This window comes from Prionailurus viverrinus, chromosome B4 (genome assembly GCF_022837055.1).
Source record: "Prionailurus viverrinus isolate Anna chromosome B4, UM_Priviv_1.0, whole genome shotgun sequence".
NCBI lineage: Eukaryota > Metazoa > Chordata > Mammalia > Carnivora > Felidae > Prionailurus > Prionailurus viverrinus.
The window spans coordinates 61497801-61516345 of record NC_062567.1 but is presented as its reverse complement, the minus strand read 5'-3'; the positions used below and the strand labels follow the sequence as shown (position 1 = coordinate 61516345).

The 18545-nt window shown below is 39.5% G+C and overlaps 1 protein-coding gene across 1 annotated transcript in view; it reads right to left on the bottom strand.

Annotated features, from left to right (window-relative positions):
* BICD1 (BICD cargo adaptor 1) overlaps positions 1–18545 on the bottom strand; it is a 251571-nt gene that overhangs the window by 201796 nt on the left and 31230 nt on the right. The gene's annotated exons all lie outside the window — the stretch shown is intronic.

The following is an 18545-nucleotide window of genomic DNA, read 5'->3' as shown; positions in this document are numbered from 1 at the left end:
CCCACAAACGTATGGCCAACTCATCTTTGACAAAGCAGGAAAGAACATCCAATGGAAAAAAGACAGCCTCTTTAACAAATGGTGCTGGGAGAACTGGACAGCAACATGCAGAAGGTTGAAACTAGACCACTTTCTCACACCATTCACAAAAATAAACTCAAAATGGATAAAGGACCTAAATGTGAGACAGGAAACCATCAAAACCTTAGAGGAGAAAGCAGGAAAAGACCTCTCTGACCTCAGCCGTAGCAATCTCTTACTGGACACATCCCCAAAGGCAAGGGAATTAAAAGCAAAAGTGAATTACTGGGACCTTATGAAGATAAAAAGCTTCTGCCCAGCCAAGGAAACAACCAACAAAACTAAAAGGCAACCAACGGAATGGGAAAAGATATTCGCAAATGACATATCGGACAAAGGGCTAGTATCCAAAATCTATAAAGAGCTCACCAAACTCCACACCCGAAAAACAAATAACCCAGTGAAGAAATGGGCAGAAAACATGAATAGACACTTCTCTAAAGAAGACATCCGGATGGCCAACAGGCACATGAAAAGATGTTCAGCGTCGCTCCTTATCAGGGAAATACAAATCAAAACCACACTCAGGTATCACCTCACGCCAGTCAGAGTGGCCAAAATGAACAAATCCGGAGACTATAGATGCTGGAGAGGATGTGGAGAAACGGGAACCCTCTTGCACTGTTGGTGGGAATGCAAATTGGTGCAGCCGCTCTGGAAAGCAGTGTGGAGGTTCCTCAGAAAATTAAAAATAGACCTACCCTATGACCCAGCAATAGCACTGCTAGGAATTTATCCAAGGGATACAGGAGCACTGATGCATAGGGCCACTTGTACCCCAATGTTCATAGCAGCACTCTCAACAATAGCCAAATTATGGAAAGAGCCTAAATGTCCATCAACTGATGAATGGATAAAGAAATTGTGGTTTATATACACAATGGAATATTACGTGGCAATGAGAAAAAATGAAATATGGCCTTTCGTAGCAACGTGGATGGAACTGGAGAGTGTGATGCTAAGTGAAATAAGCCATACAGAGAAAGACAGATACCATATGGTTTCACTCTTATGTGGATCCTGAGAAACTTCACAGGAACCCATGGGGGAGGGGAAGGAAAAAAAAAAAAAAGAGGTTAGAATGGGAGAGAGCCAAAGCATAAGAGACTTAAAAACTGAACAAACTGAGGGTTGATGGGGGGTGGGAGGGAGGAGAGGGTGGGTGATGGGTATTGAGGAGGGCACCTTTTGGGATGAGCACTGGGTGTTGTATGGAAACCAATCTGTCAATAAATTTCATAAAAAAAAAAAAAAAAAAGAAAATATTTCCTCAAATATTATTAATTGGGCCAAAGTGCCCTATCTAGTCACCAAAACTTACTTTAGTCAATAAAGCTGTTAAAGTATCACACCTTTGTAATACCAGAAATCAAAATACCAAAATCCCAAAGGGAGCTTCTGGTTAGACAAATATTTTAGGTAAAGGCAAGAATTATATTTACTTTCCTGTCAATAAAAATAGTAACATTTATCAAACACTTATTACCTACTCTATATGTACGTTCTCATTTGTCTTCAAAACACCCTTAAAAGTATTCTTATTATTATCCCCATTTTGCAGATGCACAGGCTAACACATAGGGAGGCAACTTACCCAGAATCACTTAGCCAGCCCAGGGCAGATAGAGGATTTGGCTGAGGTATTTGGGCTCTAGAACACACACTCTTAATCATGACACCACAGTGAACATCGGGGGGAACTTTTTAAAAGAAAATAGGTGGAAAAGCAAATGTCTAAGGTGAAATTCACTAAGCTATGGCCAATGAAGACAGGAAAAAAAAAGTAGAGAGATTAAGAAAATACCTAGGAAATGAACAGTCATGCTGAGAGAATAAAGAAACATGGCAAGGAAATTTGGGATCAGATGGTTCCTGGCTCCATCCAATAGGCAGCCTTGAGCACTCAGGAATCTTGGGTGCTTCCAGAAGAAACAGAAAAACATGGAGAGCACACTTGATTTATCACTTTTAATACTGAGACATAGAATATGTGGCCTTCCAGTTGCCCTCTTGTCCTGGCCACCCAAATGTTTACGGGTGGGTCTGAAAATCTGTTAATGTAAACTATCCAAAATTTGTAACAACACACCTGCATTTGCTCTGAAGCAAAGAGGTCTGTCCTACCAACATTTATTTCATCTCTTCTAGAGAAGGTAAACTTCTGAGCATCCTCAGAGTGGGCCTGGGTCCTTCATTAATGCTTTCACCTGTATATAAAGAGTACTAGAAAAAAGCATATGCATAAAGTTTAATTCATATTGACACAGAGGCTGGGATCAAGTCCTTATCTCTGAAAATAAGACTCTAGACTCAAAATAATTATAATAGACAACAGTAATTTCTAAAGAATTTAATTAGCTGAATCAATATCTAATATTTTTAAAACATGCTAATTAATATCCAACTTTATTGGGTTTTAAGCCTAAGAAAATCAGAGCACTGCTTTAGAAAAATAATTATAATGTATGCATATGTACCAGCAATTATATTCTAGGGAACAGTTCAAAGTGTTTTATATTTACTAACTCATCTAGTGTATGTATGTGTGTCTGTCTCTGCCTCTCTGTCTCCGTCTCTCTTCCTCCTTGTATATAGTATATGCATATATTATATATGACATGCATGTATGTATATGTGTGTGTGTGTTTGTGTGTGTGTGTGTGTGTGTGTGTGTGTGTGTATATATATATATATATATACACACACACAGACAAATGTATCCAGGTTGACAATATTTAATTTATGCTAATCCAGAGATAATCAACCTCAGCACTATTGACATTTGGGTCAGATAATTCTTTGTTTTGGGGGGGGCTGTTTCATGCATTTAGTAAATTTAGCAGCATCCAGACCTCTATACAGATGCAGGCAGCAACTCCTAACAGTGACAACCAAAAATGTGTCCAGACATTGCCAAATGCCCCCCAAGGCAGGGAGGAAGAGAGGGCAAAATTACTCCCAGTTAACAGCCAGTTAACTGATATACACCAATTCAATCTGTATATGCAGATACGGGGGGAGGGGTGTACATATACATTTCTATCACACATTTTTGGTTTGGGGAGAATGATGTATAAATGTATACGGAGACAAATATGTATAGATAGACAAATACATAAAATCTTTCAAGATAGGTGTTATTAATGGGATGCCTGGGTGGCTCAGTCGGTTGAGTGTCCAACTGTTGGTTTCAGCTCAGGTCATGATCTCAAGATTCATGAGATAGAGTACTGTGTTGGGCTCTGTGCTGACAGCACAGAGCCTGTTTGGGACTCTCTCTCTCTCTGCCCTTCCCCTGCAATCGCATGCTCTCTCTCTCTCAAAAATAAATAAATTAAAAAAAAAAAAGATAGGTGCTGTTATTAACATACATACTTTACATGGGGCACCTGGCTGCCTCAGTTAATAGCACATATGACTCTTGATCTAGAAGTCATGAGTTCAAGCCCCAGGTTGGGCATAGAACTTTAAAAAAATACACATTTTACAAAAAAGAAAAGCACTAACCAGAGAATTAGCTTGACTATAAAAAGATTACTTAACTTGTAAACACCAAAATTATTTATTTTATGATAACCGGTATCTACTCAGTATAAAATAGTACCATCATGTTTGAGAAATTGTTTTGATAGTCAAAACTTAAGTCTTTCCTGATCTATTCTTAGGTCACATGGTATATATACATGTCAATACTGTCAAATCTTAAGGTAATAGAGATATACTCACATACACATTAATCAACACCGCACCTCACACACGCATCACAAAACACAGTATCACACACTACGTAACACTGAACAAAATGTCTCATACCCACATATGTGTGTATATATATATTTATGTATATGTATTTTTATAACAATTTTGTAGAATTTTCCTGTTTGGAGATAAAAATCCATATGGTTGGAATTTTTCTTGAATACAAATAATTTTCAAATAACTTATTCAGAATATAAAAAGCAGTCCTGACCACCTCTAGAATTGTGTCCCAAGCAGATCTCCTAGTTGATCCAAACACATACATGCCCTGCTTGTGGTAAATAATACCAAGACAGCACAGGGATATCCTCATAGCATTATTCAAAATGTAATCTTTTAAACTGACAGGCAGTTAGCAGCTCTTCAGAAAAGAATGGTAAGTATGTGGAGCCCAGAACACCAAAAAATATTGCAATTTGGGGGGACACGATCTAGTTACCCAGTGCCAAATAACTCCCCAAATGCCGGTAACAGACCTCTCTCAGAGTGCCTCATCTCGAGCCAATAAAATCCTGCTGTGCTTTCCTTCAATTACTTTAAGCACATCCTTAGATTTCAGCAATATGATAGCTGGGAACCTGAGCCCTGGCTAACGCTGCCCTTGGCCACATCCCTTTATTAATTCATCCCAGGAGCCAGGATTGAGCTGTGCTGAGGAGAAGAGACGACGCTATTGTGTCCCCCCTGGCAAAAGGCAAGACAAGCTCAGGCACTTCAAACACAGAGATACACTTGTCCTGCCATTCAAAGAGAGCTGTTTGCCTGCTGCCCGAACTGCAGCGTGCCATAACACTGCATACAAAAACTCTGGAGCAGCAATCATTTTTAAGTGCAATTTTATTGCAGAAAGGCCTGAGTCCACACCGTTGTCTCTTTACAAATGTCTGCTAATACACACTCCTGTCACAGACTGACAGGAGCTGCTATTTTCCTTCCAGCAGTTAGGGTAGACCTCAGGAGAATAGTGATCTCTCAATGGACAGCCACAGCAGGGCCATTTCAAGACCTCGCTGCATTTTAAAGGTGTTATTTGTCCACACAGACATATAAATCACCAGGGAACATCTTTTCTGAAGGATGAGCTGGTCTGTAGAATTTCTGGATAATTCCAAGTGAATGAGGGCATGGTACATCTTGCCAGACAGCTAATTTAAGTGACCCTTTCACAATTATATTTCATAATAAAAGGACAGAAATTTTTCAAAGATCTTAAGCCATTGTTATAAAACCAATTTAATATAAGTGAATATATCTTAATATCTTAATAAATGTTGCTCCCAATAGTTTATTTTAATATAGCTTAACTATTAAAATAAGGCATTCTTTTCTTTTTTGTTTTTGGAGGGCAAGAAAACGTATAACGGAAATGTATTGTTATTGTGGTATCCTATAGCAACAACAGCAATCTCCTTGCCTTCAGAAGAACTTCCTTTCTTTGCAGAGTTTGAATTTGTTTACAATAAGCATGTATTAAAGAAGATACTTTGAGATGTTCTTATCAGAATAAAGAGGGCTATATTTCTCCTTGAGAATCTCAATACAATAAGTTCTTGAACTAGATACTACGTAAAAAATTTAGCTCGTTGCTGAACTTTAATCTCCATAGCTGGACAACTGAAATTCTGCTTTTTGCATATCAATTAGATTTAGTTCTCATCATTCTACCTTATGGTGTCAACATTCACAGATGGTTACTCCAGGGATGGATGCATTTCAGTAACAGTTTGAAATGCCCCTGGGTAATAAAAAGTGTAAATGATTGCTGCGCCTTTGAAATAATGCAATCAGAGTGTTAGTGGCTGATAGGGTACAGCTGTGGACAAAGTCCACATTTGCTATTAGCATCCTGTCTGCACTGTGCGTTAAAGAAATTTTAAAATATGTTACCTGAAGACAAAAAAAAACAATAAACGTCATTCACTACACTGGACTTTAAAACCACATTTTTTAAAAAAATTCACATTTCAGAGTAAGAAAAGCAAAAAGGTTAATTTCACAGATGCTCATCTTTCTGCCTAATTGCAGAAACAATATGGGGTAAAATGCTTGAATTAGAGGAGAACCTGAAATGAGATCATTTTAATTGGATACAGGATGAAGCAGGAGGTTTATCCACAATGCATCAGTATGCATGTTATTTAGTATTTAAGTTGACTCAAAGTACCAGGCTATCCTAGACTGTGTACAGGATATCAAAGACTTTTCCCACTTTTAGAAAACGTAAAATCTACTTTGATCGAAAATATTTCATGCATATAAGACAGTACCTAAACAAGTATTGGGTTATAAGCAGTATAGACAATAAGTAAACCACAAAAATTTGGGCAAAGGAAAGAACAGGAGCTATATTCATTGGGAATGCTTGGTGGAGAAGGTGGTTCTTATGAGAAGTTAAGGCAGAACTGCTTTAATGAGACCAGTAAAGTGACAGATTGAATATGAATGTGGCAGACAAGAAAACAAGTTGCCTCAAGTTCAGGACTCACATAGAGGAATGGGGAGCACTGAATGTCAGACTGAGGATCTTGACCTTGACCTTGACCTGACAAGCCTAAGGAGGCTGCTGGCAAAAGGAAGGATTTATGCAATGTTTAAAGAACTGATCTAACAGTGGTAAGATAAGAGCAGTAATCCTTAACCCAGGGTACACATCAGAATCACCTGCAAAACCTTTCTACACTGGAACTTGCCTTTATTTTTTGAGATTTTTCAAATCACTCCAGAGATCGTGATTGTAATGGAGATCAGAGGGTGTGTGTTTAAGAAATATTCAAGTAATCCTGGTGTGATTTCTGGCTATGAACCATTAGGTGAAGTTTAAAAAAAAAAAAAAAAAAAGCAAAACAAAGCCAAAAAGAATTTTTTTTAATCCCTTAGAATATGATGATATCCCAATGAGAATCTGGTCTGTGGTCATAGCAATGAAAATGAAGAAGGAAAAGCTGTCAAAGAAGAGTTCATGGTATTAAACCTAAGTAAATGGGAGAGTTTCAGTGACTGACAAAATTAGGGGAATGTTAGTAATTGTGGGACATGAAGCCACTGTGTTATCATTCAACTGGCAAATGTGTCTACCAAGAAATAGTTATGTGAGAGGTCAGGGGCAGAAACGTGCCTCCTTGGCTAAAATACTGGAAAAACTTATGAAAATGAGTGAATAAGAAGAGCAGAGGCAAAGGACTTAAGTCAAGCCCCTCTTCACAGAGTGGGGAGATACAGAGCATTTGGGGGCCCTTTGAGGAAGAGAGGTAAGAGGAGAATGAGAATAGTGCCATGGAAGCCCCAGGGTGGAAAGTAATTAAAAAGCATTACATGTAAAATATTGAAAATATTTGCAATAGGTCCAAAATACTGAAAAAAAATTATTGACTTGTTTAAAATAAGGTACACAATGACCTTAAAGAAGCCCATTAAAAAATCTTAGAGATGGGGCACTTGGGTGGCTCAGTTGGTTAAGTGTCCAGCTCTTGATTTCGGCACAGGTCACGATCTCACGGTTTTTGAGTTCCAGCCTTGCATCAGGCTCTGTGCTGACAGCACAGAGCCTGCTTGGGATTCTCTCTCTCTCTCTCTCTCTGTCTCTCTCTCTCTCTCTCTCTCCAAAAATAAACAAATAAACATTTAAAAAAATCTTAGAATTGGGTGAGTCTTGAATCCACCCTCTGATGTCAAGTATTGGGAACCTGATAAACCTCTTAATTGATTTAATGTTTTTTAATTTCCTCTTTTGCCAGGGGGGCCTTGCTGACTAACTTGCTAGGAGTAGTTTTCCTACTGAACCTCTTGAACATAACTGAACAATCCTCTCAGATCCAGATGAGCAACCAAATCTAACCAGATGTGGCTGTGTATTTATTTGACTATGTTATTACTATATTAAGTAGGTTTGATTTCTTTGAATAAACAAATAAATAGTAGGTTATGTTATACACCTATAGATATAACTCCTTAAATAGGAGAACTTATTCTCACAAGCTCATATCTCTGTCTTCTCTGGGCTGGACCCTAGCAGTCATGTTTATACACACAAACCGGTCTCCGTGGCTACAGCAGAATAGACCAGCTTCGAACACATAACCCCAGGTACACCAATCAATTTCACCCTCCCTAGCAGGTGGATTTGGGATTTAAAAACACTTATCTCTGCTAACTGCTTAAACTGAAGACATGTAATCTCAGGAACCATGGAGCATCCATCTTCCACCATGGCCATTGGGAAAAAGAAAAAGGAAAACCAGAGGCAGGGAAGAAAGACGTGAAACAGTGCAGGCAGAGGCAGGGATGCCCTCCACCCCTCAGAGTCTACTTGGATATTCCTCACTCCGTGACTCAGTGCACTCTCAGTTCTTTCAGGCTCCGCTCCTCTTCTTTCTTTCTCTGCTCCTTTCTCCTGTGTCTCACAAACTCCCAGAGAGTGGATCTGATCAAATTTGATTAGTCATCACCCAATATGAAGTAACCATAATGTACAGTTACCAAGCCCAGGGATGCCTGGGAACATGGCCTCCCATTCATCTAGTCTTACAATAAATATTGTACAACTTACTATGTTTGGGTTGGCATATGCATTTCTCCAAATTAATAAAAATGAAAAATATGCTTTAAGGAAAGCTGTACCATAATCCAATAATCGTACTGTATACAAGTAATTAATGAGCTGTACCTGGTGAGCAGGCAGGCGGGCAGCCAGAGGTTCCAGAAGAGTCAGAAGGGCTGTCAGGGCAAAAAGACTGCCTAAGAAAGGTGAATGGCTGTCCACTGGTGGAATCTGTGCAACTTCTGTGAGTGGCAGCTGTACGGCTGTGTGAAGTGCTCTGGGGGGAGCGGGACCCTGTACTTCTGTCTCAAAACACGCTACACCATCACCTGCCTTGTGCAGGTGTTTCCAGTCATTTATATCAAGGCAATCTTATTATCTTTAAGCAACTGTGTCTCATACCACATTCCAACAATGTCACCATCATCTGTTTTGATGTCTACACAGAAGACAAGCCAGTGGACCCTACATGTTTAGGAGTATTTGCTGAAGCACAAAGACTTACCAGAATTGCTGAGAAGCACAATATAGCTTATATTAAGATTACAAGGAAGGGCTACAATTATATGAGTCAGTGAATTTACCAGGAATCTTGCCAGCCTTCTTGACCTATGGAAAGGGTTCTAACTCTTTAGAATACTATCTCTGAACAACAGCCTGCATATCTTATCTATTTCATAAAATAGCAAAGTACCTCTGCTCTAGCAGGATATGGGAGTGTCACACACTTACTGCTGTCACAGACCGACCCAAGACACCTAAGTCAGGCTCTGCAGACCTGCACTGCATTACTTCAGTGGTGCCATTTCCATCACTACTCCTCAAAGTTATGTAGCACAGCAGGCCTGGAAATTATCATAGAAAAGCAACAATGTGAATTCAGTGATGTTAACAAGCAATGTATTTGTACAGCTAAAGAGAAGCATCATACCTGGGTGTCCTTTCAGATTATCATTTTCTCTGCTCAGCCCCCAAGCCCAGTTCTTGCAATCCCTACCTTTATCGACATGCCTCTCAAAAACTGACTGGGCATCTCCTAGGATCTTCCTGTTTGTACACAGCAAAGCCAGAATAAACTCTCCAGGTCAGGAAGAAAGCTTTTTTTTTTCTCCCTAGATAAAACCTTCAGAGAAGCTAAAATGACCTACTAGGACTATCAGGGAAATCCCAAACTGGTTATTTATTCTTGTTTTTTCTTTTTCTTTAAATGTTCACTTATTCATTTTTGAGAGAGAGAGAGAGCAGGAGTAGAGGGCAGAGAAAGAGAGAGAGAGAGAGAGAGGGAAAGAGAGAGAATCCCAGGTAGGCTCTGTGCTGTTAGCACAGAGCCCAATATGGGGCCCAAACCCACGAACCATGAGATCATGGCTGGAACCGAAATCAGATGCTTAATGCACTGAGCCACCCAGGAACCCTGGATACTTATTCTGCTTACAGTTACATGACCAAAATTCTCCCAAGCCAGGTAGGGTCAATGTTTTGCCTTTACTCTTGTTTTGCATGCTTTTAACTTTGACACCAGTCTTCTTTTTCCTGATTCACTTAAAACATCTTAAAGCCCCAACTTTATTGTTCACAACTCCAGCTTACTTTCTGGAAGTGCTTCTTTGACAAAGCATACACATTTTGTGGTATGAAACGATATGTATTTCTTGACCTCAGAAAAAAAAGGTTTTGGGGCACCTGGGTGGTTCAGTTGGTTCAGAGTCCGATTTTGGCTCAGGTCGTTATCTCATTATTTGGGGGTTCGAGCTCTGCTTCATCGGGCTCTGCACTGACACCACAAAGCCTGCCTCAGATACTGTCTCCCTCCCTCTCTTCCCCTCCCCCGCTCGCGCTCCCTCCATCTCTCTCTCTCTCGCTCAAAAATAAACACTTAAAAAAATGATTTCTCAGAGGCAAGGGAAACAAAAGCAAAAATGAACTATTGGGACCATCAAAATAAAAGCTTCTGCACAGTGAAGGAAACAATCATCAACACTAAAAGGCAACTGATGGAATGGGAGAAGATATTTGCAAACAACATATCATATAAAGGGTTAGTATCCAAAATCTATAAAGAACTTATCAAACCCAACACCCAAAAAACAAATAATGCAGTGAAGAAATGGGCAAAAGACATACTTCTCCAAAGAAGACATCCAGATGGCCAACCGACACATGAAAAAATGCTCAACATCACTCATCATCCGGGAAACACAAATCAAAACCACAATGAGATACCACCTGACACCTGTCAGAATGGCTAACATGAACAACTCAGGCAACAACAGATGTTGGCGAGGATGTGGAGAAAGAGGATCTCTTTTGCACTGCTGGTGGGGATGCAAACTGGTGCAGTCACTCTGGAAAACAGTATGGAGGCTCCTCAAAAAAATTAAAAATAGAACGACCCTACGACCCAGCAATTGCACTACTAGGCATTTATCCAAGGGATACAAGTATGCTGTTTCGAAGGGGCACATGCACCCCAGTGTTTACAGCAGCACTATCGACAATAGCCAAAGTATGGAAAGAGCCCAAATGTCCACCGATGGATGAATGGATAAAGATGTGGTGTGTGTGTATAATGGAGTATTACTCGGCAATCAAAAAATGCAATCTTGCCATTTGCTACTACGTGGATGGAACTGGAGGGTATTATGCTAAGTGAAAGTAGTCAGAAAGACAAATATCATATGACTTCACTCATATGAGGACTTTAAGACACAGAACTGATGAACATAAGGGAAGGGAAGCAAAAATAATATAAAAACAGGGAGGAGACAAACAGAAGAGACTCTTAAATACGGAGAACAAACAGAGGGTTACTGGAGGGGTTGTGGGAGGGGGGACGGTCTAAATGGGAAGGGGCACTAAGGAATCTACTCCTGAAATCATTGTTGTACTATATGCTAACTAATTTGGATGTAAAATACAAAAATAAAATTAAAAAAACATTTTTAAATGATTTCTCCTATACTACATATTGAAATATATATAAGGCCAGATTAAGTTGTGACTTACGTAACTTATTAATAAAGGTACGTGAATTTTAACATACAAGAACATATAGATGTATAATGCTATCATTTATAAGAGAGCAGCCCATCACCACACAGTGGTGGCCAAACATTTATCAATGGCCGAAACCCAAAAATGTTTCCAATATTACCCAAGATCTATATTTAATACATGTTTATGAGCCAGATGACCAGGCTATACACAAATGGTCTGGCCCAGGCAGTTGAGCACCAGGAGACAGAATGCAGCACAGCAGTAACCATGGCATGCTTGCAAATGACCAATTATTCATTTCGCATTAGATAATACCTGTTTCACATCTTTACAATTACAGAATTAAGTCTTAGTACATTAAATTTTATCATTTTTAGAAAAATAATGGTAATCTCTGAAAGCTCCCAGAGGAAGGCTGTATGGTGATATGGAGGAGTTGCACCGGGAAAGTGCCTGCCTGCCAAGAGACTTTAACAGGGAGCTCAACTTGGTGAATCTGACATAATTCTGGTCACGAGCCGGGGACTAGGAAACTCGATCCCACTCCAGACTCATTCAGGCTCATGGATGCTCTCACATGTGAATTAAACCCCCAGGAGACTGATACACAAAACCAGAATAGACATTTATCTTACAATAAAAAATTCTGTAACTGCCAAGAGGTCAGAGAAGGACATCAGTAAGAAAATCACATTCTCTCCAGCAACCAGTTAACCAGGCACCAGTTGGAGAAGCATGGAATCAACATCAAAATGAGATATGCCTGATTCAAATGTAACTCCATCAGGCCCTGGAAAAGCAGTTTGTGTGTCTCCACAGCACAAGCCTGTCGGCAGCGCTGACCACTATGCAGGCCAGGCAGGGTGCCCGCCCCTGCTCGGTGCGCACTGCCAACCTCTGCTTCTCGGGTTCTCTTTGTTCTCTGCTTCCCATTTTAAAACAACCCTACCTCTGACTGCTACAGTCTTGATATAGTACTAAGACTTCTTTTCTTAAGACTGTAGACAAAGCTTGCTGACCTGGAGCCATTCTGTCTCTGAGATTTTTCCTTCTCTACTCTAGCCCTTTAATTGTTCATGTTATTCCCTACTTCTCAGGGCAGAGCAAGCACTTCACCATCACACCCAGGTACTTACTGCCCACTTTCAGAGTTATTGTGCACCTATGCGTGTTTCTAGAAAACCTGAAAAAGCTTTTTAAAAATGATCACCATAGAGACTCTAAAGAGAGTAAGCCTTGAAGCAGATGTTAAAACACAGAACAAAGAAATGGAGTGAGCAGCGAGGTGAACAACCAACTTGAATGATTTTAATCACAAGTCACTTACTTTTAAAGAGCATAGAAGTTCTTCTTGGTAAATCTTAACTACCCAGACACTGGAAATTTAGCTGTCTGATAATTAATCAAATATCCAAATGGTGGCTAAGGAAAACAAAAGAAACCATCACCCCACTGTCCTTTCTATGAAATGACACCTGTGGATTTCAGAATTCAGAATTCTCCAGAGGTGTTCCTGTGAACCTCCCAACCAGCCTGCTGTCCAGTGCCCCTCTGCCTTGGCCTCTCTGAAGTGCTGGTCTCTGGTTTCTCGAAACGCTTCCTGTGTTGGTCTCCATTTGTCTGCTCTTCTGGTCCCGTTCACAGCTCTCCCACCACACGGCTCTGGCTCTCCCTGCAGCCTCTGCCTCTGCCTGCCCTGAACGACTGTGATCCCCAGGACTCCACCAGCACTCTCGTCCTTCTTCCTCTACTTTCATCTCATTCGCTCCATGACTTCAGGAATGACTTACATACATGATTTGAAGCCACATATCACATAACCCAAGTAAGACACGTGTGATTGGTTCCTCATTGTTAATTTTCTTGCTTTTTATCATTAGTCAGTCTTGAGATTCAGAAGCGCATTTGCACCAGCCCATCACCACAGAGTCAAATCTTTATCAATGGCCAACCATGTTTCCAATATTACCCAAGACCTATTTCATACCTCCACTCTGACATCTCACAGTTCCCTTAAATTGTGTTCAAAACATTTTTTTTCTTTGGTCTCAAATTTCTCTCCTGCGTTCTCTATTTCAGTATATGGCCTCTCCATCCACCTGCTTTCCCAAGTTGAAAATCTAGAAGCCATCGTGATTGTGGGGTACTTTGGCCAATATGTAAGAGTGACTGTGTAACTAACAGTAATTGTCAACAAAAATATGCAAGAGAAAATTGCAAAGCTACTTGCTAAATAAGCCTGACAAATGACTGTTAACTTACACAGATGGTATATTAGGAAGAGTGAAAGGGAATAATGAATGGGTTATGAGCAACCTCTATTTATATGTGTGTGTCACTTGTAATTATAAATATGGAAAATTTATTAATTCCATTTTTCCCACTCAACATTAAGTTCTATGAGGGTAGGACCCCTGCCTGTTTTGCTTATCTCTGTATGGAGAGCACCTTGTACAGTGCTTCACCTATAGTAGGTGCTTAGTAAATGCTTGATGGTTACACAGTTGCTAACACATTAGCTCACATTAACTGAAAACACAATTGAGTTCTGCTTTGGTTTTGAAAACAATGGAGTTCTGCTTTGCTTTTTCTATCAAAATCAAAGCAGACTCAGAGAACACCAATAGACCATGATGAGGGAGCAAAATACAAACTAGCACACACATGCATCCCCACCCAGGTGGGATATGTCTGACATTCCTCAGATACTCCTTGCTGCCCAAGGACAAAGGAAAGGACAGAAAACAAATGGTTAAACAGATGAGAGTCTCCATCAGTTTACAAATATCTTAGTAAATTACAAGAAAAAGGCAATCATCAATAGTCTAATCTCCGGTAAACTGTAGACTCAGTTTCTTGGGAACCCCAGCATCACCCTCCCCGCCATAGTGATGTGGGGGACAGAGGCAAGAAGGAAATGAGAGGTAAAATTAAATTTCCTTATAATCTGCAGCCCATTGACAAATACTTGAGAAATGTATGACATTTCTCCAGGAACTCCCTACTGTCTTAATGTTTTGCTACAGTGAAAACAACCTTAGCTTGGTAATAGCTAGGCCTCTAGTAAGTCTTTAACATGTGAAAATCTCTTTGGAAACTCCATTACTTTATCTCCCCCAACTCCATAAACCGGTCACCCCCCGACACTTGCAGTGCAGCTCTTCTGGCCCATGGTCCTGTCCCTATGCTTTAATAAAATCACCATTTTTGCACCAAAGACATCTTCAAGAATTCTTTCTTGGCTGTCAGTTCCAAACCCACAAACTCCCCCCATCACCCCTAAACCTCATCAGACAATATCAGTCTGAATATATGCCACCACAGAAACTAAAAATTATCTAGTAAGATGAATAAGATTTTCTCAGCATATCTGTTGAGACTTCAGTTCATTATTTAACCAGAAATTTCTCTTTCTCACTAAATCAGAGACCTTGATTCTGATTGTGATTTTCACCTCAGCAAAACTAAATTGGACTTGAGGGTCATTTATCATTTTAAAAGACCCTTTCAATGATTTAACAAGTCTAAGATGTCGGCTATCAAATTTCCTAGGTATCAATTGATCAGGAAGGTAGGAGACAAGCAGAGACGTCTAATCAAGATCAGACAAAAAAAAAAAAGAAGAAGAAGAAGAAGAAGAAGAAGAAGAAGAAGAAGGAGAAGGAGGAGAAGAAGAAGAAGAACCAAGAAGAGGAACTTCTTTGAAAACATTCCACACAAACACCACAGAAGGAAAAGCTGACTCTGTACTCTCTATGACTAAATCTGACAACTCAGACCAGGTAAAGGTGAATAGGATATGAACAATTTACTCACGAGGATGAGTGTGTCTATAAATGAATTATCGTGATCTATAAGTACACAAAAAATAGAAACCTGTTGTGTTCTGGCACTTTGTCCTACGCCTTTCTCCTTAAAGCCCTGCATTTGTAGACCTAATATGATAGGAAAAGATAGGATTCAATAGTCAGAGAGGGAAAGATTAGGACCTGAGGTCCCTGAGTAGGGAAAAACACATATTTTGGAACAATGCTGGTAGTGTCTGACACAGCAAAGCCCCTGAGGTGTAAGGTTCCTCTTAAGAATGTAACAGATACCACCTACTTCCCCTCAGGTTTCCCTCATGAATTTGACAAAAGATCTAACTGAAAATAAGTAGTAGACCAGAAAACGTCTGACGCTCAAGGACTCGTATGGCCGGCCATACACCACCCCCAATACGATGGAATTGAGCCGATCAGGAATGATCGCACCTAGAGCTCCCAAGCCAATAAGGGTAGAGCCTGAGAAGGAACAAGAGGGAAGGGAAGGGAGGTGGGGACCAAAACCTTGTAAAACAAAGGCCCTTGCCTATAGCCACAGGTCCCCTCTCTGAAAGAGAGTTTTCATACTTTTCTTCCTTTCTGATCTTATACTCTAATAAACTTCTGCCTGCTGCTCATTTTGTGTCCATCTCTTCATTCTTCAAAGCGGCAAGACAATGAACCCTGAGTTTTGAAGTAAAAAAATCCTGCAACAATAATATTCACTCCAGTCTTAAGCCAAACAAAAAACTCACTGTCCCCAGCCCCTCAAATCTACCTGATCATCAACTTCTATCAGCCTGGTCCTCAAAGATCCAGCCCCAAAACTGCTTTCTCTGTGTAGTTACTGGCTTTTTGTGCATCCATTACACATTATCTGAGTATCTTGCAAATTATCATGTAGTATAATAATTTTAGCATCTCTCTCTTCCTTCCCTCTTCTAAGACCAGGAACTAATTAAAGATTTTCAGGATCTCCTGTGTAATAAGTGGGCTCAACATAGTACCTTCTAACTTAATTGGTACTCAGAAATCACTGTCTTTAAAAGAAAGAAGAAATGAGATTTGGGAACATAGACAGGATTTTTATAGCAAAAGTGAATCCTTTCTTTTCTTTCCTATTTTGTATCTCTCCATAGCCTTTTCCTCGGCCATTTTTTGTCATTTCAACACCAAGCACTATAATATGCAGAAATAACATACACATGGTGGCACTGATTAAAATATTGACAAGAATTAAAGAATACTGCTTTCAGGAAAACTCAGGTCTCCCTCTATGTCCATGCATATTCCTGAACCATCAGGAGACAGCTAACTCTTTTCCTAGGTAAAAGATGTTGACACGGGCCCCCACCCCATACTAACTAATGCATCTTTCCATTCCCATCTTTCCATTAAAAAACATTTTTTTTAATTTATGGCCTAGTATTGGATATAAAAGAAGAGGGCTTTGAGATGACTGATAATGTAGTTTGGCCTCTCAGGGGAGTGGGGTGCAGGTATCAGAAAGGTGAGGGAAAGAAAGGGATTCTGAGTAGTTTGGATTAATATTTGATCTTTAATCTTTATGAAAGAAATAAGAGCTTAGCTTATTAAATAAAAGTCTTCGGTAGATGATAGATTTTTTTTTACAGTTATGAAAATAAATAGAAATTAACCTACCTTGATTAATGCAAGCAATTACCAAGTACTATTACCACAAGTGGATTAATTTCACTATGTGACATCTCCTGGTGATTCTTCACTTGGACCAGAAGAAGCCAGGGGCTATTTGACAAAGGTTTCTTGTATCTAAGAAGGTACATTTTGCTGGTTTAAACCACAGTTTTTGGCATTCACGTCTACTACAGATTTATACCCTTATATATATTCTTTCTAGCTTAGCAAAAATGTTTTTGTGACAGGGAAACAAGAATATTAGATTTTCCTAGCAAAAGAGCCATTGGTCTATTGTGATATGCTAATAGTAAACCTGGAAAGAATCATTTATGACTCAAGCATCTATATACGCAATTCAACTACTGTGGATTCAGTGATGGTCACAATTTATTTATATTTGCAATAATACAAGATTCAAGAACTAATTGTATTAGACGAAAATTATATTTAAGACCTCAGGATAGGGAAGATGTTCTTTTTAGGGGGAAAAGGAGACTTTCTTTAAGACACAAAAATACATAGGGACACCTGGGTGGCTCAGTCGGTTGAGTGTCTGACTTCAGCTCAGGTCATGATCTTACAGTTCATGGGTTCGAGCCCTGCATCGGGCTCTGTGCTGACAGCTCAGAGCCTGGAGCCTGCTTCGGATACTGTGTCTCCCTCTCTCTCTGCCCCTAACCCACTTGTATTCTGTCTCTGTCTCTCTCAAAAATAAATAAACATTAAAAAAAATTTTTTTAAGACACAAAAATACATAAAGGAAAAAATTGATAAATTTACTTACATTCATTAAAGTTAGGAATTTTATCAAAGGACATCACAAAGAGAATGAAAAGAAAAAACAAGCCACTGTGTAGGAAAAGATAATTGGAGGAGCCTGGGTGGTTCAGTCAGTTAAGCATCAGACTTTAGCTCGGGTCATGATCTCGCAGTTTGGGTCATGATCTTACAGTTTGTTAGTTTGAGCCTCATGTCAGGTTCTGTTCTGACAGCTTTGTGCTGACAGCTCGGAGCCTGGAGCCTGCTTTGGATTCTGTGTCTCCCTTGCTCTCTGCCCCTCCCCCACTCACGCTCTATCTCTGTCTCTCAAAAATGAATAAACATTAAAAAAAAAGATATTTGCAACACATAAATGATAAAGAACTAGAATCCTGACTATATATAAAGAATTCCTATATCCCAGTATAAAAGACAGATAACCTAATATTTTAAAGGGCTAAAACCTTAGATAGGCATTTCATAAAATAGGAAATTCAAATACACATTTGAAAAGTTGTTCAATCTCAGTAATCAGGGAAATGCAAATTAGAATTACAATGGGCTATCATTCTATACCCAGCAGATTGGCAAAACTTTAAAATTTGACAATATCCAATAATGTAAGAATTCTCATACACTGCTGGGAGGTATATAAAATGGTACCATCACTTTGGAAAACATGATGAGGTTGAAGATAGGCATATACCATGCCACACTTGTAGAAATTCACAAACTTGTATATGAGATTATATGTGCAAACTATTCATAGCAGCACTCTTCATTATAGCCCAAAGAATTAAAGTAACCCAAAAATCCACCAACCAAAGAGTAGATAAATAGGACAATGGAGTACTATATAGTAATTAAATAAAACAACCACTGTTGCATGCAATGACCAGGAGAATATCACAAAAAAATGTTAAACAAAATGATATGGTATGAAAGAACAT